A 25325-nucleotide genomic window follows, 5' to 3' on the forward strand; every position below is an offset into this window, starting at 1 on the left:
AATAACATAGAATTGATAGAACAACAATAACTAGAATAGAGACAACACAAGCCACGAAAAGAAATACAGCTCAATACAAAGATAACAACCAGGGCACCTTCCAGGATACCGTCTTGTAGTCCCAATCACAACTATCCAGTACATCTCCCAGGGTAACGTCCCGTAGTACATCATATATATATATATATATGTCTGAAGGATCTCCCGGAATACCGTCCCGTAATCCAACAATCAATGTACGGGGGATCTACCAGAAATCTCGATCCGTAGTCCCCAAATATAAATACCCAGTACTGGGAAAATCTACCGGGTGCATTCCCATAGTTCCATATAACTGTGCAGGGGGATCTATTGGGAATCTAACCCGCAGTCCTAAAATAAATTTGCAGGGGGGTCTATCGGGATTCTAACCAGCAGTCCCAAAGTAAATGTGCAGGGGGATGTATCAGGAATCTAACACGCAGTCCCAAAGTAAACAGACAAGGGGGGAGCTACCAGAATCCCACATCCGTAGTCCCAATGTAAATACGTAGCAACAACAAGAAGTTATTCAGAAATGAAATTTCATATCAAGAACACAAGTAATTCTAGCCTAACATGCTTCACGTAGTGCAATCAAGGCAATTTAAGCAAATAGGCAATTCAAGTCAACTAAACAAGCTTTCTAACTAACAACATGCTAAATTTTGCAAGTATAATAAAGCAGGAAAGGAAATATGCTAATAAATACTTTAAGAAAACCGGATTTCCAATAATTTGCACAAGTACGCGCCCGTCACCTCACGCACAAGGCAATTCAATTACCAAACATACCAATCCAAAGGGGAAGGTCCCCCACACAAGGTTAGACAAGCCACATATCTCGAACCGGCTCAAAATCAATTTGAAACCACACTTTTGCCACGAGTATCCAACTCCAAATGGCCTAAATCTATTCATTTCAATCGCATATTGTAAATAACACTTCAAGTAACTGATTCTACAATTAAATTCTAAGCTAATACGCGAAAATATGTAAAATGACCAAAATGCCCCTCATGCGAACGTCTCAGAATCAAGTGAACTTTATATTTTCAGTACCCTCGTACTCTCACGAGTCTGTACATAACAAGAATATTGAAATCGGAGTCCAAATGACCCCTCAAATCCACAATTAAAGGTCTCTTAAACTCAAGCCCTAATTACCCATTTCCCCCAAATTTTTCACTATTAATTAGGTCTTTAATCATATGAAAATGAGTTTAAAGCCAAGAACATTATCTCCAAGTGATTTCCCTTTTATTTCCTCAAAAACCCCTCTTAGAAGCTTCAAACTCGGATAAAAATGGTGGAAGAATAGCCAATTTTCGCAAAGGTATCTATTTATATGTTCTGCCTAGCGACTTCCACATTTGCCGTCCTGGGACCGCATCTGCGGAAATCACGTCGCATCTGCGACTTTCATTTAATTGCCCAGGAGCCGCATCTGCGATTTCTTTTCCGCAGATGCGAAACCACATATGTGGTACTCCTTCCGCATCTGCGGAATCTGAAGAAAACACCAACGTCCGCTTCAGCGGTCTCTACACCGCTTTTGCGGCTCCGCATCTGCGGTCCCCAAACCGCAGATGCGAAAATACCAGAAGGCCAACTGCTGCACAACTTCAACTCTAAAAGTTTCTCCGTTAACCATTCGAATTCGCCCCGAGGCCCCCGGGACCTCAACCAAAAGCACCAATATCACCTAATACCTTATTCAAACTTGTACCAATACTTAAAACACCTAAAAGAACATCGGAAACTCGAATTAATCAAGGATTTAAGCCTAAGAACTCCAATTTCCTCCAAATACGCTTTCGAACAAAAACCTAATCAAAACACATCCGAATGACCTGAAAGTTTGCACACACATCCCAAATGAATGACGGAACTACTGCAACTCCCGGAATTCCATTCAGACCCTCGGATCAAAATCGCACTATCGAACCGGAAACTTAAAAAATTCAACCTTCGGCATTTCAAGCCTAAATGAGCTACGGACCTCCAAAACACTATCCGAACATGCTCCCAACACCAAAATCACCCAACGGAGCTAACGGAACCATCAGATTTCCATTCCAAGGCCGTCTTCACACTGTTCCGACTACGATCAATTTTCCAACACTTAAGCTCTCATTCAAGGACTAAGTGTCCCTAAACTCTCCGAAACTCACAACCGAACATCTCGTCGAATCAAATTAGCAGAATTTAACTTGGGGAAAGCAGTTAATAGGGGATCAGGGCGTTAATTCTTAAGACGACTGGTCGGGTCGTCACATCCTCCTACACTTAAACATTTGTTCGTCCTCGAACGAGCATAGAGACATACCTGAAGTAGTGAAAAGATGAGGATAACGGCTGCACATATCCATCTCAGTCTCCCAGGTCGCCTCCTCAACCGACTGACCCCGCCACTGAACCTTTACTGAAGCAATGTTCTTTGACCTCAACTTCCTGACCTGCCTGTCCAATATAGCCATTGGATCCTCAACATAGGATAGATCCTTGTCCAACTAGACTGAACTGAAATCCAACACGTGCGACGGGTCGCCATGATACCTCTGGAGCATCGAAACATGAAATATTGGATGAACTCCTGCCAAGCTGGGAGGTAAGGCCAGCTCATAAGCAACCTCCCCAACACGCCTCAATATCTCAAAAGGGCCAATAAACCTCGAACTTAGCTTCCCTTTCTTCCCGAGCCTCATAACGCCCTTCATAGGCGAGACCCGAAGAAGAACCCGCTCTCCAACCATATAGGAAACATCGCGAACCTTTCGGTCCGCGTAACTCTTCTGTCTGGACTGGGCTATACATTGTCTATCCTGAATCACCTTAACCTTTTCCAGAGCATCCTGAACCAAATCTGTGCCCAGAAGTCTGGCCTCACCCGGCTCAAACCAACCCACTGGAGATCTACACCGCCTACAATATAAAGCCTCATACATTGCCATCTGAATGTTGGACTGATAGCTGTTGTTGTAAGCAAACTCTGCCAATGGCAAGAACTGATCCCAAGACCCTCCAAACTCAATCACATACACACAGAGCATATCCTTAAGAATCTGAATAGTGCACTCGGACTGTCTGTCCGTCTGAGGGTGAAATGCTGTACTCAACTCTACCCGAGTACCTAACTTATGCTGAACGGCCCTCCAGAACCGTGATGTGAACTGGGTAGTTCTTCTCATGTATCTTTAACTGTCTAGACACGTAGGCAATCACCCTACCGTCCTACATCAACACCGCTCCGAGGCTAGCCCTCGAGGCGTCACAATAGACCGTATAAGACCCCGAACCTATAGGCAGTATCAAAATTGGTGCTATTGACAATATTGTCTTGAGCTTCTGAAAGCTCGCCTCACACTCCTCCGTCCACTGAAATAGAGCACCCTTTTGGGTCAATCTGGTCATATGGGTTGCAATTGATGAAAACCCCTCCACAAAACGACGGTAGTAGCTAGCCGAACCAAGGAAATTGCGGATCTCGGTAGCTGAGGATGGTCTGGGGCAACTCTGCACGACCTCTATCTTCTTCGTATCCACCTGAATACCCTTACTCGATACCACGTGGCCTAAGAATGCCACTGAATCCAACCAAAACTCACATTTCTAGAATTTAGCATATAACTTCTTCTCTCTCAGAGTCTGAAGCACAGTCCTCAGGTGCTGCTAATGATCTTCCCGACCCCGGGAATACACTAGAATATCATCAATAAAGACAATGACGAACGAGTCAAGATACGACTGAAACACACTGTGCATCAAATGCATAAAGGCAGTTGCGGCATTGGTCAGCCCAAATGACATAACAAGAAACTCGTAATGACCATACCGAGTCTTGAAAGAAGTCTTCGAGATATCTGGCTCCCAAATCTTCCACTGATGGTAACCTGAGCGCAAATCAATCTTAGAAAACACTTGTGCGCCCTGAAGCTGGTCAAACAGATCATCAATACGAGGCAAAGGATAACGGTTCTTCACTGTAGCCTTGTTCAACTGGCGATTATCAATACACATATGCATAGAACCATCATTCTTCTTCACAAACAAAACAGAAGCACCCCAAGGTGATACACTAGGCCGAATAAAATCCTTATCAAGCAATTCCTGTAACTGATCCTTCAACTCCTTCAACTTAGGAGGAGCCATACGATACTGAGGAATAGAAATGGGCTGAGTGCCCGGCAACAGATCAATGCCAAAATCAATATCTCTATCAGGCGGCATGCCTAGAAGGTCAGTTGGAAACACATCGGGAAAATCCCGTACTACTGGAACTGAATCAACTTAAGGGGTATCAATACTGACATCTCTCACATAAGATAAATACGCGTCATACCCCTTCTCAACCATACGATGAGATTTAAGGAAAGAAATAACTCTACTGAGAGTGTAATCTAAAGTACCCCTCCACTCAATACGCGGTACACCTGGCATAGCCAGTGTCACGGTTTTGGCATGACAATCAATAATAGCATAATGGGGAGACAACCAGTCCATGCCTAAGATAATATCGAAGTCAACCATACTGAGTAACAATAAATCGACTCTAGTCTCAAAACCATTAAGAGCAACCAAACACGACCGATAAATGCGGTCCACAATAAGAGAATCTCCCACAAGAGTAGAAACATAAACAGGGGAACTCAAAGAATCCCGAGATACACCCAAATGTGGAGCAAAATAAGAAGAGACATAAGAATAAGTAGAGCCTAGATCAAATAGAACCGATGCATATCTGTGGCAAACCAGTATAATACTTGTGATGACAGAATTAGAGGCAACAACCTCGGTACGGGCAGGAAGGGCATAGTATCTGGCCTGGCCTCCCCCTCTAGAGCGATCTCTACCTCCCCGACCTCCACCTCTAGTTGGCTGAGTAGGTGGGGTAGCAACTGGAGCTGTAACCATAGCCTGAGAACTCTGCGGGGCACGCTGTGGTTGAGAAGTCTGTGGAGGTGCACCCATCCCAAGTCTGGGGCAATCCGTGACCATATGGCGTGTGTCGCCACACTCAAAACAAGCTTCGGGAGGACGTGGTGGCTGTGACTGGCTCGGGCTAGGTCTGCTGGACTGACCTCTGAAAGCTCCCCGCGCAGGAGGCGCGCTAGATACCAGTGGTGCATAATAAGGCTCCTGAGATCTAGGAGGAGCTGGAGCACTGCTGGCTGCTGGATGAGCTGAATGAACAGGGTGACTCATATAACCCCTACCATGACGACCTGCAGCTGGGGTACGGGCACCAGAAAAATGTCCCGACTCTCGAGACCTCTTGGCCTCCCTATCCTCTCTCTCCCTAGCATGTATACCCTCGATCCTCCTAGCAATGCTCACCACCTGCTGATAAGAGATGTCCATATCCAACTCACAATCTATACTAGACCTGATGCTAGAAATGAGCCCCTCAATAAACCGTCGAACCCTCTCGCAAATAGTGGAAACCAAGGTTGGTGCATGCCTAGCCAATTTAGTGTAACGGATAGCATACTCTGAAACAGTCATAGCACCCTAGCGCAAATGCTCAAACTCTGCGCGCCACACGTCCCTGAGGCTCTGAGGAACTAACTCTCTCAGGAACAACTCTGAGAACTGAATCCAAGTGAGTGAAGCAGCCTCATTTGGACTGTCTAACTCATAGGTGCGCCACCACTCATAGGCGGCTCCCCGAAGCTGGAAAGCACTGAAGGAAACCCCGCTCAATCCTGATATACCCATAGTGCGAAGGATACGGTGGCACTCCTACAGAAATCCCAAGGCATCATCTGATGCTAGTCCACTGAATACCGGAGGATCATACTTCTTGAACTTCTCAAGTCTCTACTGCTCATCCTCTGAAGCAGTTGCCCCGTCCTCATGCTAAACTGGCACTGCACGCAGCACTGGAATGATCTTTGGGACCTGCTCAACATGCACTCGCTACTTAGGAGTGCGGGCGGCGGGAGTCTGTGCCCCTCCCCTGGCCTGGAATGTGGCTTCAGCAAGAGGAAGTAGCCCTGCCTGGGACAAGGTGGTGTACATACTCATGAACTGTGCCAGGGTCTCCTGGAGAGATGGAGTGGTAGTAGTAGTAGGCGTGTCAGGTGCCTGGACTCCGGCCGGATCTATTGGTGGTCCCTTGGTGGTAGCTCGCGCAGGTGCTCTGGCAGCACCACGTGCATGTCCTCTACCACTACCCCAGCCCCAGCCTCTGACGGCTGCAGTAGGGGGCGCGGGTGCGTGATCGTCTCGGGTAGCACGTGTTCTCACCATCTGTGAGAGAATAGAAGACAGAAGTTTAGAATTGTGATGTCAAAAATATCGCATGATAAGGAAATCAAATGAAGGGGGAATTTTCCTAACAGTTACATAGCCTCTCGTAGATAAGTACAGACATCTTCGTACCGATCAGCGAGACTCTAATAAACCGGCTTGTGATCCATAACTCCTATGAACCTAGAGATCTGATACCAACTTGTCACGACCCTGGTTTGCCCTCCGTGAACCATCGTGAGGGCACCTAGTCTCTACGGCTAGGTAAGCCTTACTTTGCAGAAGATAACCAAACTTGCGGAAGTAAAATAATTTAAAAACAGAAATAAAGCAATAACAATGTGTAAATGTACCGCTCGGCATACACCACATTTAACTCTCAACACCAAACATAAATTCAAGACCCGGAAACCCATAAATCACAAGCTAAGAAAGAAATACTACATAGCTCTAACTCCGAAATTTCTAATAAAGAACAGAAAAGTACAGAAGGGCTAAATTTTACAGGAAAGAATAGAAAGGCACTCCCTAGTCTGCGGACGCGGCAGATGTACCTTAGAGTCTCTAAGCAGTCACCTCTCTCAACGATAGTAGGCCAGATCAGCGGTAAATGGATCTGCATATAAAAAACATGTGCAGAAGGGGCATGAGTACACCACAGCAATACTCAGTAAGTGCCAAACCTAACCTCGGTTGGGTAGTGATGAGGAAGGTTAGGGCCCTACTGAGGTTAAATACAATATAAGGGTTAACAGTGTGGAATAAAACAATATAGATAAGTGCAATAGTAAGAAATAACATAGAATGGTCAGAACAACAACAACTAGAACAAAGACAACACAAGCAACGGAAAGAAATACAACTCAACACAAAAATAACAATCGGGGCACCTTCCAGGATACCGTCCTGTAGTCCCAATCACAACTATCCAATGGATCTCCCGGGGATACCGTCTCGTAGTCCATCATATATATATGTCCGAAGGATCTCCCGGGATACCATGTCGTAGTCCAACTATCAATGTGCAGGGGGATCTATCGGAAATCTCGATCCGTAGTCCCTAAATATAAATACCCAGTACTGGGGGAATCTACCAGGTTCCCATAGTTCCATATAACTGTGCAGGGGGATCTATCAGGAATCTAACCCGTAGTCCCAAAGTAAATGTGCAGGGGGATCTATCGGGAATCTAACCCGCAGTCCCAAAGTAAACAGACAATGGGGGGAGCTACCGGAATCCCACATCCGTAATCCCAATGTAAATACGCAGCAACATCAAGAAGATATTCAGAAATGAAATTTCATATCAAGGAAACAAGTAATTCTAGCATAACATGCTTCATGTAGTGCAATCAAGGCAATTTAAGCAAATAGGCAATTCAAGTCAACTAAGCATGCTTTCTAACTAACAACATGCTAAATTTTGCAAGTATAATAAAGCACGAAAGGAAATATGCTAATAAATGCTTTAAGAAAACCGAATTTCCAACAATTTGCACAAGTACGCGCCCGTCACCTCACGCACAAGGCAATTCAATTACCAAACATACCAATCCTACGGGGAAGGTCCCCTACACAAGGTTAGACAAGCCACTTACCTCGAACCAGCTCAAAATCAACTTGAAACCACACTTTTACCATGAGTATCTGACTCCAAACGGCCCAAATCTATTCAATTCAATCGCATATTGTAAATAACACTTCAAGTAACTGATTCTACAATTAAATTCTATGGTAATACGCGGAAACATGTAAAATAACCAAAACACCCCTCATGCCAAAGTCTCAGAATAGAGTGAAATTTATATTTTCAGCACCCTCGTACTCTCACGAGTCTATACATAACAAGAACACTGAAATCGGAGTCCAAATGACCCCTCAAATTCTCAATTAAAGGCCTCTTAAACTCAAGCCCTAATTACCCATTTTTCCCAAATTGTTTCATCATTAATTAGGTCTTTAATCATATGAAAATGAGTTATAAAGCCAACAACATTACCTCCAAGTGATTTCCTTTTGATTTCCTCAAAAACCCCTCTTAGAAGCTTCAAACTCGGATAAAAATGGTGGAAGAATAGCCAATTTTTGCAAAGGCAACTATTTATATGTTCTGCCCAGCGACTTCCGTATTTGCGGTCCTGGGACCGCATCTGCGGTCCCGCTTCTGTGGAAACCACGTCGCATCTGCGACTTTCATTTAATTGCCAAGGAGATGCATCTTCGATTTCATTGTTGTAGATGCGAAACCACATCTGCAGTACTCCTTCCGCATCTGCGAAATCTGAAGAAAACACCAACGTCCGCTTCTGCGGTCACTACGCCACTTCTGTGGTCCCCAAATCGCAGATGCGAAAATACCAGAATGCTAGCTGTTGCACAACTTCAACTCCAAAATTTTCTCCGTTAACCATCAGAATTCACCCTAAGGCCCCGGGACCTCAGCCAAAAGCACCAATATCACCTAATACCTTATTCAAACTTGTACCAATCCTTAAAACACCTAAAACAACATCGGAAACTCGAATTAATCAAGGATTTAAGCCTAAGAATTTCAATTTCCTCCAAATACGCTTTCGATCAGAAACCTAACCAAAACACATCCGAATGACCTGAAATTTCGCACACATATCCCAAATGACATGACGGAACTACTGCAACTCCTGGAATTCCATTCCGACCCTCGGATCAAAATCTCACTATCGAACCGGAAACTTAAAAAATTTAACCTTCGGCATTTCAAGCCTAAATGAGCTACGGACCTCCAAAACACTATCCGAACATGCTCCCAACACCAAAATCACCCAACTGAGCTAACAGAACCATCAGATTTCCATTCTGAGGCTGTCTTTACATTGTTCTGACTACGGTCAATTTTCCAACACTTAAGCTCTCATTTAGGGACTAAGTGTCCCAAAACTCTCCGAAACTCACAACCGAACATCCCGGCAAATCAAATTAGCAGAATTTAACTTGGAAAAAGCAGTTAATAGGGGATCAGAGCATTAAATCTTAAGATGACCAGCTGGGTCGTCACATAAAATCTGCGAACTTGGTCAATATGTCTACAATAATCCAAATAGCATCAAAATTTATCAAAGTCCGTGGTAAGCCAACCTTAAAGTCAATATTTATACTCTCCCACCGTCACTCCTGTATCACTAACCTCTAAGTTAAATTACCTAGCTTGTGATGTCCATACTTCACATTCTGGCAATTTAAACACCGTGAAATATGGCCAATAACCAAGTTGACTCAGAAAGGTGCTCTTTATAAATGGTTTGATGAGTGTGAAGAGAGCTTTCAAACGCTTAAGATTTCTTTGACTACAGCTCCAATATTGGTATTGCCCACAGGTTTGGGGTCTTATACTGGGTATTATGGTGGTTTATGCATTGGGCTTGGCACAATATTGATGCAGGATGGTCGGGTAAATGCGTATGTGTCTTATCAGTTGAAGACTCATGAGAAGAACTATTATGTGCATGATTTGTAGTGGCCAGCTTTTGTGCACATGCTCAAGTTAGACGGATTACTTGTACAGCGTGTCATGTGAGGTTTACACTGATCATTGGAGTCTCCAGCATTTATTCAAGCAAAAGAATTTAAATTTGTGGCAACAAAGATGGTTGGAGTTGTTGAAAGACTATGATGTCACTATCTTGTAATATATGGGTAGGACAAATATGGTAGCTGATGCCTTGAGTAAAAAGGCGGAGAGCATGGGTAGTTTTAAATTCATTCTAGCTAAGAAGAAGCCATTGGCTATGGATATTCAGGCCTTGGCTAAGAAATTTGTGAGACTGGATATGTCGAAGCCTAGCAGGGTTCTTGCTTGTATTGTGGCATAGTCGTCTTTATTAGAGCGAATCATGGCTCGCTAGTTTGATGATCCTCATTTGTTGGTGTAGAAGGAAAAAGTGCAGAGTGGTGGTGCAAATAAGATGGTGATTGGAGATGATGATGTTATACCAGCTTTAAGAATATGTAGAACCTGAATCAAACAATAGTGAAGCATCTCTATAACAGACTAAGTATCACGACCCAAACCGATGGGCTGCGATAGGCACCCGATACCTTATTCAACCGAGTACCAACATAACGTATCTTTCATGTCATTCTAGCATAGGTAAATGAACCAGAGTAAAGCATGATGGAATACAAACTTATACATATGAAGCACAGGCTTATAAGGCCGGCATGATTTTTTATATACTCAAAATGTAGGCCGACAAGGCCATACAAGTATACATATACATGACATCTGCCTTTAAGCCTCTAAGAATACATAATATCATAAAGGTCGGGATAGGTTCCCGCCATACTAATCAATACATGTACTAATCATACTGACTAAAGAAGCAACTCCAGAGAAAATGGAGCACACTAACACCTTCCGCTGAGCTGATAGCCTACTTGGAGGACTCTCGACCTATCTATCAGGACCTGTGGACATGAAATGCAGTGTCCCCAGGCAAAAGGGACGTCAGTACAAAAAATGTACCGAGTATGTAAGGAACATAAATAATTACATAACAGACATGGGAGAAATATAGAGCAAATGACTCAATCTGTAAGTCGGGATAACTTTGTAATTCATGAAATAATTATATTGTCATGCATATGCTTATGAATGTCATGTCGTGCATAAGTACATGTTTCATAACATCATCAGGCCTCTGAGGGCATCCCATCATATCATCTCGGCCACTGTAGGCTAAATCATCAACGTATACCAGCTGATCAGGTGGTGGTGCGTATATAATGTCATAACCTTTTCCCATATCCCATATATATATATACATACGTATATAATACCGTCTGGTCATGAGTCAGTGTAAATGAGTGCAATGCTTGAGAATGACGTCAATAAAATCTTTCAAAGTGTCATAAGACCATTATGCCTTTTATTAATATCATGAAATAAACTTTTTTTCAACTTACGTATTTTTCTGAGACCTATGAACAGATGATAGAATAATATGACACATGAGAAATAAAGAACATAAGCATATCTAATATTTCTATGAATAGAGTCATGTATGGAAATTGTGCATTTGCACATTTCATTTGTATCATATGGATCATGCCAAAAGAAAGAAGAGATAGCCTTAACATACCCGAACCGATTCTCTTTTGCGAAAACACATAATGGCGGATCGAAGTGGGGAAAAATCCATATGATATTCTTGAAAAAGATTGCACCGTACTCCTTTAGAACCGCAAAATATTATGTTGCTAGATCTTGTTGGAATCGTTTGGTTGCAAGAAGGATTGCTAGCATTTTTCTCTTCTTACCGCAATGTTTTGGTATTGAAAGTATTAGGAAAGGGTTTACATTTGGTTGAAGTGTCTTTGAGATTCAAGTATCAGAATCTTGTAAGGTTGCGAGCTTATCACATCGTATGCCTGACAGACTTTTTGATGTTCTTCCTCGCCTATAATTACCCATAGTTACTTATCTCCATGACCTTGTGCTTATAGGGTTACTCTTGAACTAATATTTTGATTGACTTTATGGTGGCACTCTTTTTTATTTCCGTAACACTCATACGGTACCTTTTTAACTTCCCCAACTCCTATATGGATATTTTCCAAGGGTCATGATATCATAACTGTGAGGCTGAATTCCCCGTATTGGGGCTCCCTATGTTAATCTTACATGATCTGTTGATTTGTCTGTATTCTATTGTCTAGCCATAGCTAGGCTCTTCTTGAATAAACTACTAACCACTTGTTGCCCCATTTCTTTATCAATATTCTGTGTAATTTTTCTTATGTCATTTCCTTTGTCGTAGCTTATCTCTCATTTGGCTCCTTATTAATCAATAATATCTCGGGCGGGAATCCTTACTTCCTCTCCCTGACGTCGGGTTTGCATAATGTTCTGGTATCGTAGCATATTTTTAGGCATTGAATAAGTGCAATCTCATCCCTTTTTCGTTTTATCACATTTTTCCTTTACCATTCCATAGTTACTAGAACCACTTAATTCTGACGTAATTCCACCTCACTCCACAATCCCCCCTTTAGGGAAGTACTAATATTTAGCGCTATAACGATCTACCTATAAATGTTTTACCTCTTCATCATTGGCGTCTTCTCACATTATCGATGACCCTTACTCGCCTTGCGGTAATCCTTCTGCACCAAGGATAACAAAATTCCTTACTCACAAGGGTAGCACTTAGTGTAACTGGCACATATAGTCCCTTAAGCTTAACTTTGCTCACATTGCTTGCTTTAGGGAAGCACTTTCTTGAATGACCTATAAAAGGTATTTTTCTGTCGTCCATTCTGTAATTGCCGGAACGCAATCTCTGAAGTTCTCATGATGTCGACTATTATCAAATCGCTCAGTCCGACAATCTCTAACTTTTACTTCTTGTAATCACGTTAGAGTCACGAACGTATTTCTCAAAATGAGGATATGACTTTATGGCCTATACTCTGTTGTTGTCTTAAGGTCTATCATCTCTCATCTCTTCCTTCACCTGACTATGGGCCTGGTAATACCATCATCTTTTTATCTACCATTGTCGTTCATGTATCGCATCTTACTCATAATTCTTCCTTATCTATCTTCTCATTACTCTGCTAATATTTCTACCTATCCCTTTCTTGTGAAAATTTTAGCAAGACATTCTTTTGCTTTTTGCTCCTCTTGCTTCATCCATAGGCTCTTCGGGTTGCTCAACGTCCTTGCTCTACTAGGGATAAGAGTAAAACTAAGGTAATATTTATCCCTTCCAGGCTTTCAGTGCCTATCTTCTGAATTTTTTTTTATTTTTTATCAAGCTAGTATTCATATCTAATTATAATATTCTAGAGTACACTATCTGGGTGTCATGCAAGAAGATACATTAGCACATTTGTAATACCCTTCGAAAATGTCAACTATCACAAACAATCCATTCACCATTTTGGGTTACTCGAACACCAGTCGGATCCTAATGTTCCATCCCTTTCTTAAACTACACCTGTTAACCTCCATAGGGCATAATTGAGATGGGTACGACCAATTGTCCATACCTCTGTTACTGTTGGGTATAACTCAAAAAGCTTATATTCCTCTGCCTGAATTATAAACACTGTTAACCTTCATTAACTGGGGGCCTCGTACTCTTCTTCATCTTGCTTCTTTTGCTTGTTGAAACTTATATTTATCTCCTGAATCTCTCATTGTCTTTCACCATTAAGGTGGATATGTATTCTTGCCTCAAGACTCCTTATCAAGAGGCTTACACCTTTCAATACACACATAATCTCTTGAAGACCTCACATTTACTTATCATAAGCAAGATGCAAAATCAAGTTCCTCTAACTCAATACTTCCACAGATATATGTCTTATCGATCTTCTTTCTGAATGAGGAAATTCAGAATTTGAATTCTTATAAGTGAGCTCTACCACGCGATCTGGAGTAAAAAGAAAGAGTGATAGTCCTAAATGCCCTGTAGACTCCTACTTGGAGGACGCTCGACTTGTCTATCAGGACCTCCGGGCATGAAACGCATTGTCCCCAGGCAAAAGGTATGTTAGTACGAATATTGTACTGAGTATGTAAGGCACATAAATAAGTACATAACAGACATGGGAGAAATATAGAGAAAATGACTCAATCTATATGTCGGGATACCTCTGTAAATCATGATATAATTATAGTATCATGCATATGCAAATGAATGTCATGTCATACATAGGTACTTGTTTCATAACATTATCAGGCCTCTGAGGGCATCCCATCATTTCATCTAGGCCACTGTGGGCAAAATCATCAACGTATACCAGCTGGTCAGGTGGTGGTACGTATATAACGCCATAACCTTTTCCCATATCCCATATACATATAATATACATATATACGTGTATATAATGTCGTCTGGTCATGGGTCAGTGTAAATGAATGTAATGCATGAGAATTACGTCAATAAAATCTTTCAGAGTGTCAAAAGACCATTATGCCTTTTATTAATATCATGAAATAAACTTTTTTTCAACTTACGTATTTTTCTGAGACCTATGAATAGATGATAAAATAATATGACACATGGGAAATCAAGAACATAAGCATATCTAATATTTCTATGAATAGAGTCATGTATGGAAATTGTGCATTTGCACGTTTCATTTGTATCATATGGAGCGTGCCAAAAGAAAGAAGAGATAACCTTAACATACCTGAACCGATTCGCTTTTGCGAAAACACATAACGGCGGATCGAAGTAGGAAAAATCCGTATGATATTCTTGAAAAAATTGCACCGTACTCCTTTAGAACCGCAAAATATTACGTTGCTAGATCTTGTTGGAATCGTTTGGTTGCAAGAAGGATTGCTAACGTTTTTCTCTTCTTACTGCAATGTTTTGGTATTGAAAGTATTAGGAAAGGGTTTGCATTTGGTTGAAGTGTCTTTGAGATTCAATTATCAGAATGTTAACGTTTTAGTTTTGTAAATGAAATTTGCAAGGTTTTGTTTTAAAAGCTTTAAAGTTGAGGTGTCTTTTGTTTAAAGAATTAGGACGCCACTTACTAATAATTGGGTAAGAGTTATTTTCTCAATAAGGGTGTTGCTGCCACATTTTTTTACTTTGATACTTATCCAAAGTTTTTGATTAATTTAATTAGGTGATATCCCACTACCCGGTAATTAACCAATTACTCGTATAATTAAAAATTATCTCAACTTACTTAAAATACTACTTACTTTTAGCACACCTTATACATCATACTATCATAGCCATGTGGTACCTTATATGGTACTAGTCCATAAATATCGGATATTAACGCTCGGCCCGTATTTTATCCCAACATGCCAAACTTAGACGAAAATTCATTTTCTTTGACTTGCTTCCCCTCTCACCTTCACGAATTTACTCATTACTTGTTTGAAATAGCATAATCCTTATAATCTCCAAATAATCTTTTCCTTGGACTGAATTCAATTACCTTATGATAAATTCAACGTACAATACTACAAGGTGCAATATCGTCGTAATTTAATACTGTGAAGCATAACATCATCGTAATATAATACTACAAGGCGTAACATCATCGTAATGTAATACTACAAGGCGTAACATCATCGCAATATAATACTGCAGGACGTAACATAATCGTAATATTGTGGGGTATAACACTGAGATAATACATGTGAAAACTGCATCGGATGACTCTGCCTTTGGCCTACTTGGGAAAGCATTACAATAAAGCTGAGCTTCACCAGCTTGTCCTCTCCCTCTAGGACGGTGTCTACTTGGATGACCTCAACCTCCAGCTGGCTGACCCTCACCCTTAGCTGCCTGGGTAGGTGCTATAGCAACTAATTCCAGAATTATAGCAGGAGTACCCTGTTGTAGAACATCTCTCTGCAATATGGGGCAAAACCTCCTTATGCGACTTGAATCTCTACACTCAATCAAAGCAACCATTCGGCTAACATGGCAACTGAATCTGAAGCTATCCTTAATGACCCGAAGGACCACCATAGAAACTCTTTATCGGGGGTGCACTGATAGGTCTCTAAGTTGGAGGTGCAGTTTATGATGACAACCCCGAGTGAGAAACATAAGCACCATGGCCACTTAAAGTACCTTGAGAAACCTGGAGCATCGACTGCACTAGTCCAATAGCATGACCTCTACCAAAAGAACCCTTGCTTCTAGACAAGTCACCACTAAAACAAACAAAATGACGAGGCCTCTGGTCAGATGTCGCCTCTCTCTCTTGGCCACAAATCTGCTCAATCCTCCTAGCAATAAGAAGTCTCAGTCTCAGCCTCTCTATCCATCTAAAGTCCGATACAATAGGTAAGACCCTCTATGAACCTTCGCACCTTCTCCCTCAGAGTAAATATCAAGATTGCTGCATGATAAGATAAATAAACAAAACTCGTCGCATACTGGTGACTTTCATGCTACCCTGCTGAATACACTCAAACTGGATGCACAGCTAATCTTTTTGAGTGAGAGAAATAAACTTCTCCAACAAAAGCTATAAGAACTGAGTCCAAGTAAGTGGATGTGATCCTGCTAGCCTACTCATGTCATACATCTACCATAACCTCTTGGTTGAACCGTGCATCCAGTCCATTGGACACAACTACTCCAAACATTCCGCATAATCTCATAAAAATGGTCCAAGAAGTCCTGGGCATCCTATGAAGACGCACCACTGTAATAAGGAGTATATAACTTTAGAAACATATCCATCCTCTTCAGCTCATCAACTAATATAGCAGGCCTAACTTCAAACTATGCGGAAATGGTGGGCTAAACTACCCAATTGGTAATACTTCTGGGGTCTGATATCCCTAAACAATCTGCTCTGGGGTATGAGCGGTGGGAGTTTGAACTCCTCCCTAGACCTGAGAAGTAGCTGGTGCCATAAGAAACACACTGGCCTTAGCCATACTCTCCAAAGGGCCCACCATAGCGACTAAGGTGTCTTGAAGTATTGGAGTAGCGATAAACCCCTCTCGGACCTGTGTTCGTCCCAATGGCTTAAGTTGAGTGGAATTTCATCCTCTAGATCCATATGAGGCTCAGCTAACACTGCTCTAACACGAGCTTGAATGGATACAGGTGTAGCACGTGCCCTGGGCTGGTAATGGGTGATGATTTTACCACTTATTCTAGTCTATTTTCTTTAGTTTTATGTCCTTTAATTATAATATGAGGGCGTTTATGGTGTGTATTGTTAAATTTTCAGGTAAATGATGCCATGAAAAGAGTTGAATTCAATTGAAGTGGAATTGAGCAAAAAAAGGTTGAAATAATGCAAAACTCTTCTGTGAATCCGCATTTACGGAAGACTGGTCGCAGAAGCGACCTCGCATATGTGAGGAAATGGTCAACATCTGCGGAATTGAGTGACCTTGCCTGGGATCGCATCTGCGAGACAAGACCCATTTTTGCGCTTGCGCATCTGCACTTGCAAGTCCGCATCTGCGGAGCTAGAATTCCGTTCCAATGTTCGCATCTGCGATAGGCGATCCGCATCTGCGGAGCCGCACATGCGAGGATCCTCCCGTAAGTGCGGTCAACGGGCTTCAGACTTGGGGAGGAATGACATTTCACATTTTTCAACTCTAAACCCACAAATACACGACCTAGCATATCTTCTGCAAATCTTTGGCTTATTTTTCAGTCCTAAGACTAGAGAGAACAAGTTTTGGAGCTAGGGTTCTTGCACACACACTTTGGTTTTGCAGATTTGAAGCTTTTGCTTGAGAAATTATTACCTATTTATGTTCATTTCTTCATTTCCTTGCTTTGTATTGTATATCTAAGTGTGTAGTATTTATTCCAACAGTTGAATCTTGTTTATAGAAATATTCATGTTTAAAGTGTGGGTTAAATATCATGTTGTGTATTGAATGATTTTATCTTTTATGAAGTGAGTTATTGTTTCTTTAATTATTCTTGTTCTTTAATGTTTCCAAAGTGATTAACTAATCCTAGGACTTGCCCATTAAATTCGAATTAATTTTTGGAAAGATTATTTGAGGTTGGGAAAGATTAATTAACAAGAACTTGAGGCTTTAATCCTCATTTTATAGATTCTACCTAGGGATAAGATTGAACTACTTTTAGCCATAATCGGGTGGGCTTAATCTATTAATTGTTTTAGGGATAATTCAATTAGAAAGTCGTGTTAGTCTTTGAAAGAAGCTAATATAGAATTGTTACCATGTGACGACCCGGCCGGTCTTCTTAAAAATTAACGCCTCGATTCCCTATCAACTGCTTTCCCAAGTTTAATTCTGCTAATTTGATTTGCCGGGATGTTCAGTTGTGAGTTTCGGAGAGTTTTGGGACACTTAGTCCTTGAATGAGAGCTTAATTGTTGGAAAATTGACCGTAGTCGGAATAGTGTGAAGACGACCTCGGAATGGAAATCAGATGGTTTCATTAGCTCCGTTAGGTGATTTCGGGGTTAGGAGCATGATCGGAATGTATTTTAGAGATCCGTAGCTAATTTATGCATGAAATGCCGAAAGTTGAATTTTTGAAGTTTCTGGTCCGATAATGAGATTTTGATCCAAGGGTCGGAATGGAATTACGAAAGCTGGAGTAGCTTCGTAGTGTTTAATGTGACATGTGTGCAAAATTTTAGGTCATTCGGACGAGGTTTAATAAACTTTTTGATCGAAAGTGTGTTTTTAGAGTTTTTGGAATTCTTAAGCTTGAATCTGATGAAAAATAGTATTTAGATATTGTTTTGAGCGTTTCGAAGGTTGGAACAAGTTTGAATGATATTTTAGGATTTGTTGGCAGGTTTGGTTGAGGTCCCGGGGGCCTCGGGTGTGCTTCGGATGCTCAACGGGTCATTTTGGAACTTGTTGAATTGCAGAAAATCTGGTATCTGGTTTCCTTCATTGCGATCACAGCCTTCCCTCCGCGTTTGCGTAGTGTATTTCCAGAGGGGGCCTAATTTGTTCTTCGCGATCGCATGACCTTGCTCGCGATCGCAGAGTACTGCCCCTTCCTTCTTCGCGTTCGCATTTTCCCTTTCGCGTTCGCATAGTAGAAATGGGAGTTGGTGGTTCATTATCCTTTTACTCTTCGCGTTCGCGTGGCTTCGACCGCGAACGCGTCAGCTTGCTTTTTCCTCTTCCGCGTTCACATACCTCCTGTCGCGTTCGCATAGAACAGTTCGAGAACTCTCAATTTTTCCTCTTCGCGATCGCATACCATTTCTTGCGATCGCAATGTACAATACCTGGGCAGATCCATTAAAATCCCAACTCGAGGGTTTAAGCTAATTTTCCATTTTTCGAATTTGGGAGCTCAGGAGGGGCGATAGAAGACTTTTTCACCTGGGCAACTTGGGTAAGTGATCTCTACCCAACTTAGATCAATTTCCATGATTCCTAATTTAAATCTAGTTTTTAAATTTTGAATTTTGGTGGAAAATTTGGGAAAAAATTGGATAAACTTCATAAGCCGAAATATTAAGTTTTTGTTGGATTTTTGATATCCGATTTGAGAGATTCTTATATGATTAGACTTGTGTGAGTGTGAGGGTTCTGAAAATATAAATTTCACCCGATTCCGAGACGTTGTCCTGAGGGGCGTTTTGGTTATTATACTTATTTTCGCGTATTAGCTTGGAATTTAATTGTAGAATCAGTTACTTGAAGTGTTATTTACAATATGCGATTGAATTGAATAGATTTGGGCCATTTGGAGTCGAATACTCATGGCAAAAGTGTGGTTACAAGTTGATTTTGAGTCGGTTTGAGGTAAGTGTCTTGTCTAACCTTGTGTGGGGGACCTTCCCCTTAGGATTGATATATTTGGTAATTGAAATGCCTTGTACATGAGGTGACGAGTGTGTACTTGTGCAAATTGTTGAAAATCCGGTTTTCTTTAAGTACTTATCAGTATGTTCCTTATCCTATTTTTATTACTTGTGCTATTAAACCTGTTGTTAGCTTAGGAAAGCAGGTCTAAGTGATTTAATTGCTTTAATTGTTCAAATCTGTTTACCTGAACTTCGTGCAACATGCTAGGCTAAATTTATTTGCTGCCTTAATATGAAATTTTCCTTCTCTGAATATTTCTTGCGGCCGCTGTGTATTTACATTGGGACTACGAATGTGGGATTCCGGTAGCTCTCTCTTGTCTGTTTACTTTGGGACTGCGGGTTAGATTCCCGATAGATCCCCTTGCACATTTACTTTGGGACTGTGGGTTAGATTCCCGATAGATCCCCCTGCACATTTATTTTGGGACTGCTTGTTAGATTCCCGATAGATTCCCCTGCACAGTTATATGGAACTACGGGAATGCACCCGGTAGATTCCCCTAGTACTGGGTATTTATATTTGGGGACTATAAATCGAGATTTCCGGTGGATCCCCAGGGCATTGATAGTTGGACTACGAGACGGTATCCCGGGAGATCCTTCGGACATATATATATGATGTACTATGGGACGGTATCTCGGGAGATCCACTGGATAGTTGTGATTGGGATTGTAGGACGGTATCCTGGAAGGTGCCTCGGTTGTTATCTTTGTGTTGAGCTGTATTTCTTTCCGTAGCTTGTGTTGTCTCTATTCTAGTTGTTGTTGTTCTGTCAATTCTATGTTATTTCTTACTGTTACACTTATCTATACTGTTTTATTCCACATTGTTAGCCCTTATATTGTATTTAACCTCAGTAGGGCGCTGACCTTCCTCGTCACTACCCAACCGAGGTTAGGCTTGGCACTTACTGCGTACCGATGTGGTGTACTCATGCCTCTTCTGCGCATGTTTTTCATGTACAGATCCAGGTAACGCTGATCAGGCCTACTATCGTTGAGAGAGGTGACTTCTTAGAGACTCCGAGGTACATCTTCCGCGTCCGCAGACCAAGGAGTCCCTTTCTACTCCTGCCTTTAGTATTTAGCCCTTCTGTACTTTTCTGTTCTTTATTAGAAATTCCGGAGTTAGAGCTATGTAGTATTTTTTTCTTAGCTTGTGATTCATGGGTTTCCGGGTCTTGGATTTATGTTTGGTGTTGAGAGTTAAACATGGAGTATACCGAGCGGCACATTGACACACTGATATTGCTTTATTCTATTTTTAAATTGTTTACTTCCGCAAGTTTGGTTATCTTCCGCAAACTTAGGCTTACCTAGTCGTAGAGACTAGGTGCCGTCACGATGGTTCACGGAGGGCGAACTGGGGTCGTGACATACCCAAGGCTAATTAATATGAACTCGCACATATTTGTAAAATCGTAAAATATATTGGATCGTTACTTGAGTTGTAATTCCCCGTGCATCGATACTTGTAGCCATTGATCATATTACTTGCTTTCTAGGTTAGTTTACATTTTCGTATTTTGGTACAAATATTTTCTCAAAACAATTCTAAGTGTTTGGCATTGCATAACAAGTGATAATTCTTTTACATTCCTAATCGTCTACATATTGTTCTTTGTGAGATTCGACCCCGACTCATAGTTGGGTAAATTATATTACATGCGACCGTGTCCATTTACTTTTTAGTAGTGGATTTGGACGTCAGCTGGGTTCTAGCTCTAACCTTACCTGGCCTTCACCTTGGCCTCAACCCCTCATACTGGTTATGACTTGGGGCTCCAGCTTCTAATCAGCTGCGGCTGAAGCATGTGTCCTCACCATATGTGAGAGAATAAGAGAAGAAAAATTCAAACTTTAAGACAGAGCAAAGTAACACTATAGAGAAAGAAAGAAAATGAAATTTCCTAAAATTTTATAGCCTCTAGAAGATAAGTACAGACGTCTTCATACCAATCCTCAAGACTCTACCAAGCTTGTTCATGATTCGTAAGACCTATGCAACTTGGGGCTCTGATGCCAATTTGTCACGACCCAAAATTCCAACCAAGGAGTCGAGATGGCGCCTAACACCGCTTGCTAGGCAAGCCAACACCTAGAAACAATAAGTAAAGCAAGTTTAAATTTAATAGTATTATAATAAATATAAAAAAGAAAAAACTCATAAATGTATAATAAGGCTACAACTCAATGCTTTCTAATCCTCTTCTCAGGATTTGATGTTACAAGTACATAAGCTACTAAGAGCACTAAATACAAAGTGCACAAGAAAATACAAGATGTCTGGTAAAATAAACAGTAATAAAAGGATAGGAAGTGAACTCTAAGGGATGCAAACAACATGCAACACTACCTCAAATCTCCTGAATATTCCGAGTTAATCACCCTGGGAGCACCACTAGGACCAACATTGGGATCTGCACAAGAAGTGCAGAAGTATAGTATAAGTATAATCGATCATATGTACTCAAGTATGTACCGAGTCTAATCTCGATGAGGTAGTGACGAGGCTATGACAAGACACTTACTATAAACATGTACAAGTAATAAGCAGAAAGCAATAAAAGAATAGAAAGATGAGTAAATTCATATAATTTAAATAATAGAATAAATAACAAGGTTCTCAGAGATAACATCACGGTACAACCATATAAAGCAAACATCATAGCCAAGAATAAAAACCAATAATAACTACACGTCCTCATATCCATTTTAGTGTGCAACCCGATCCAAACACATGTCGTTGCAGCGTGCAACCCGATCCAATCACAATACCATTAACATCCAACACAATTGCAGAGTGCAACCCGATCCAACCTCAATATTATCAGTAATCAATACCATTGTGGCTTGCAATCCCATCAACATACCAATTCATATGAAAAAGCCCAAGAAACAATCAAGTATGGCGAAACTCATAACATAATATAAAAGAGAGCTAACAAATATGAACCCGAACAAAGAATGACAGTAATCCAATTTACAAAAACTAACCTCACACTTATATATGACAACAAATACTTTAACAAATCAAAAATACAAAAATAATCTAAAGGTCACATAATACGATATATAGCATAGTAGAGTAAGACAAGAAACGAGTTAAGGCACAAGGCAAGTAAAGGCATGGGACATATAAAGGAATAAAACAAGTAAAGGAATCTATCTAATAAAATGTAAGGGTATGTAACAAATAAGAGCATACAAATAGTAAAGGCATAAAGCAAATAGAAGCATGTGACAAATCAGGCATGTAACAAGTAAGGGCATATATCCAATAGAAACATGTATCAAGTAAGAGCATATAACAAGTAAAAGCATGAAATAAGTAAGGACATGGTATAATTAAAGGAATGAAATAAACTAGTTCACCTTGCATGCTTCAACTCATGACAACACATATACACTTATCACCTAGCATATATAACATTTTCACATATAGATCACATAGCAAATAGACCAATCATTTCCTAATTCTCTCAAATCAAGATTAACCATGATACTTACCACTTTCCGAGACAAAATTAATAATTCAGCACAACTTTTCCCTTAAGAAAAGCCTCCAAATCACTTAAATCTAGTCAAATAATGCCCAAATAAGTTAAACAAATTTTAGAAACTACCCTCGTTCAAAAGGGTTCGGACTTTAACTTATTGAATAAAGTTAACAAAAAGTTTAACATGAGCCTATATGGTCAAAATCTAAAATTAAGACCAATTCCCGTTTACATATTTTCCTCGAGTCCAAATATGTGATTTCCATCAACATCAAATCGGGGTTCAAATCTCCAAAATTAGCTGTCACGATAAAAAATTTATCTAGTCGTGATGACACCTAACCCTAATGCTAGGTAAGCCAATCATGCACTATAAGAAAGTAGACATACGATGATATTTTATAAATGTCAAATTAAGTAGGATAAATGCCACAAAATCATTAACTGACATTTATTTTACATTTAGCGTAAATGTCGGAAATATCAATGTCGGTAATTTTTCGACATTTAAGTAAATATTGGTAAAAGATTTACGACATTTATTCACTAACATTTGTGAAAATGTCACTTTGAAATTTCCAACACATAGAGTAATGTCGGCAAATGAATAGTAACATTTGTTTGAAACTTTTATCAAATGTCAACATTGTAGTTTTTAGCTATTGTTTGCGACATATTTGAAAATGTCGGAATTTTTTTACTTATTATCAACATTTGCGCAAATATTGGTAAATTCTCGAGACTATTTTTATCGCATCCTATAAAAAACATAAACTGGAATCATATGTAATGAAAACGGAAGCTCTCTATATACTAATTTCAAGTATAAAATCTGTACTCTTTACAATAAAACAATGTCACGATAATTTTATTTTCAATATTCAAGAAAAAATTAACTAATTTTGAAACAAGTGGATTTCTTCACTTCTTCAATTCATCTGCCACTCTTTATGCACTTCCTTCTATAGCTTTCTCTCCAATTCAATTATGTATTTGTTTATTGGTAGCCTCTTGAATGGGATAAGAAATGATTGATGTTGCAACCTGTGTTTTTATAAATGCACAACAAATTAATCATAAAGTAGTTAACATTAGTAGTAAACCTCTTAGTTTACAAACATACACATTTTCATATAGTGAATGTTACTAGGATTGCATCTTGCTACTGTAACAGTTAAGTGCTTGAGAATTTCTCAAAAAATGATGCAAAGCTTGCGTCTTGCTGCAGAAGTGTCATATGTGTCTTGGGGTTGGGGAAATGGGAGAAATTGATAGGGTTTTGTAAGGATCCGATTGGTCGTTTTGAGAATTTAAGTCCTATTCGATGGAATAAGGTCTTAAACAGCTTCGTATATTGTGTTATGACTTCAGTGCATGGTCGATGTTACACCCCATGTTTTTGTACGTGAAAGTATGTCGTAAGTCAATTGATGTAAGCTCGAAAATGAGATCTTCTTTGAAAGTATATAGAGTGATTTAATGTTGTTACACCCTGTACTTCAGACGTCACTGTTATTATTGGATTATCTAATGTAAACTCAAAAACGACGAAATCCTTCTACAAGGATAAGAAAGGTTTACTGAAGTCTTAAGCAAGTTAAGATGAATATGATATTTTTTACTCATGATTAAAATGAGTTTAAAGTCAATATATGACTATATATGATGTTTGGATATGAAATATAAAGTTTGGGAAAAAATGGATTTAAGTTGCGGAAAAATCGACTAATGATTTGCCTTGTAATGAAGCATTTTGAGAAATATATTTTATGTATCATATGAGGTTGTTTTGTGACATATTATATACCAAAATTAAGGTCTAGGAACCTAGTTTCCAACGGTCTAAACAATTTATTTATACGACATCGGGGTAAAGAAATATGAATTTATATAGTAGGGTCGCCAAGTCACGTCGCCGCACTTCGGAGAAACTGACAGTTTTATAGGCTAGTTGTGATACAGTTTTCTCCCAATCTATTGAGAGTTATATGGATATATTTATATGGAATTAAATCCCTATGTGTCTAGTTTCCAACGCTGCAAACTGTTTGTCAATACGATGTCAGATTAGAGATATAGACGCATCTGAAGTTGCACAACTCAAGCTGCCAAGCAGGCAGCTTACCCACCTACTAGGAGAATTGAGGTGGTGGGCTTATAAGTTATCTTATACCTTGTATATCTCATCATTATACACATAAAACATACACCAAAACACTCTCAATTCTCTCTAAGAGCTGGTCCAAG

This window comes from Nicotiana tabacum, chromosome 22 (assembly GCF_000715075.1).
Source record: "Nicotiana tabacum cultivar K326 chromosome 22, ASM71507v2, whole genome shotgun sequence".
Taxonomy (NCBI): Eukaryota; Viridiplantae; Streptophyta; class Magnoliopsida; order Solanales; family Solanaceae; genus Nicotiana; species Nicotiana tabacum.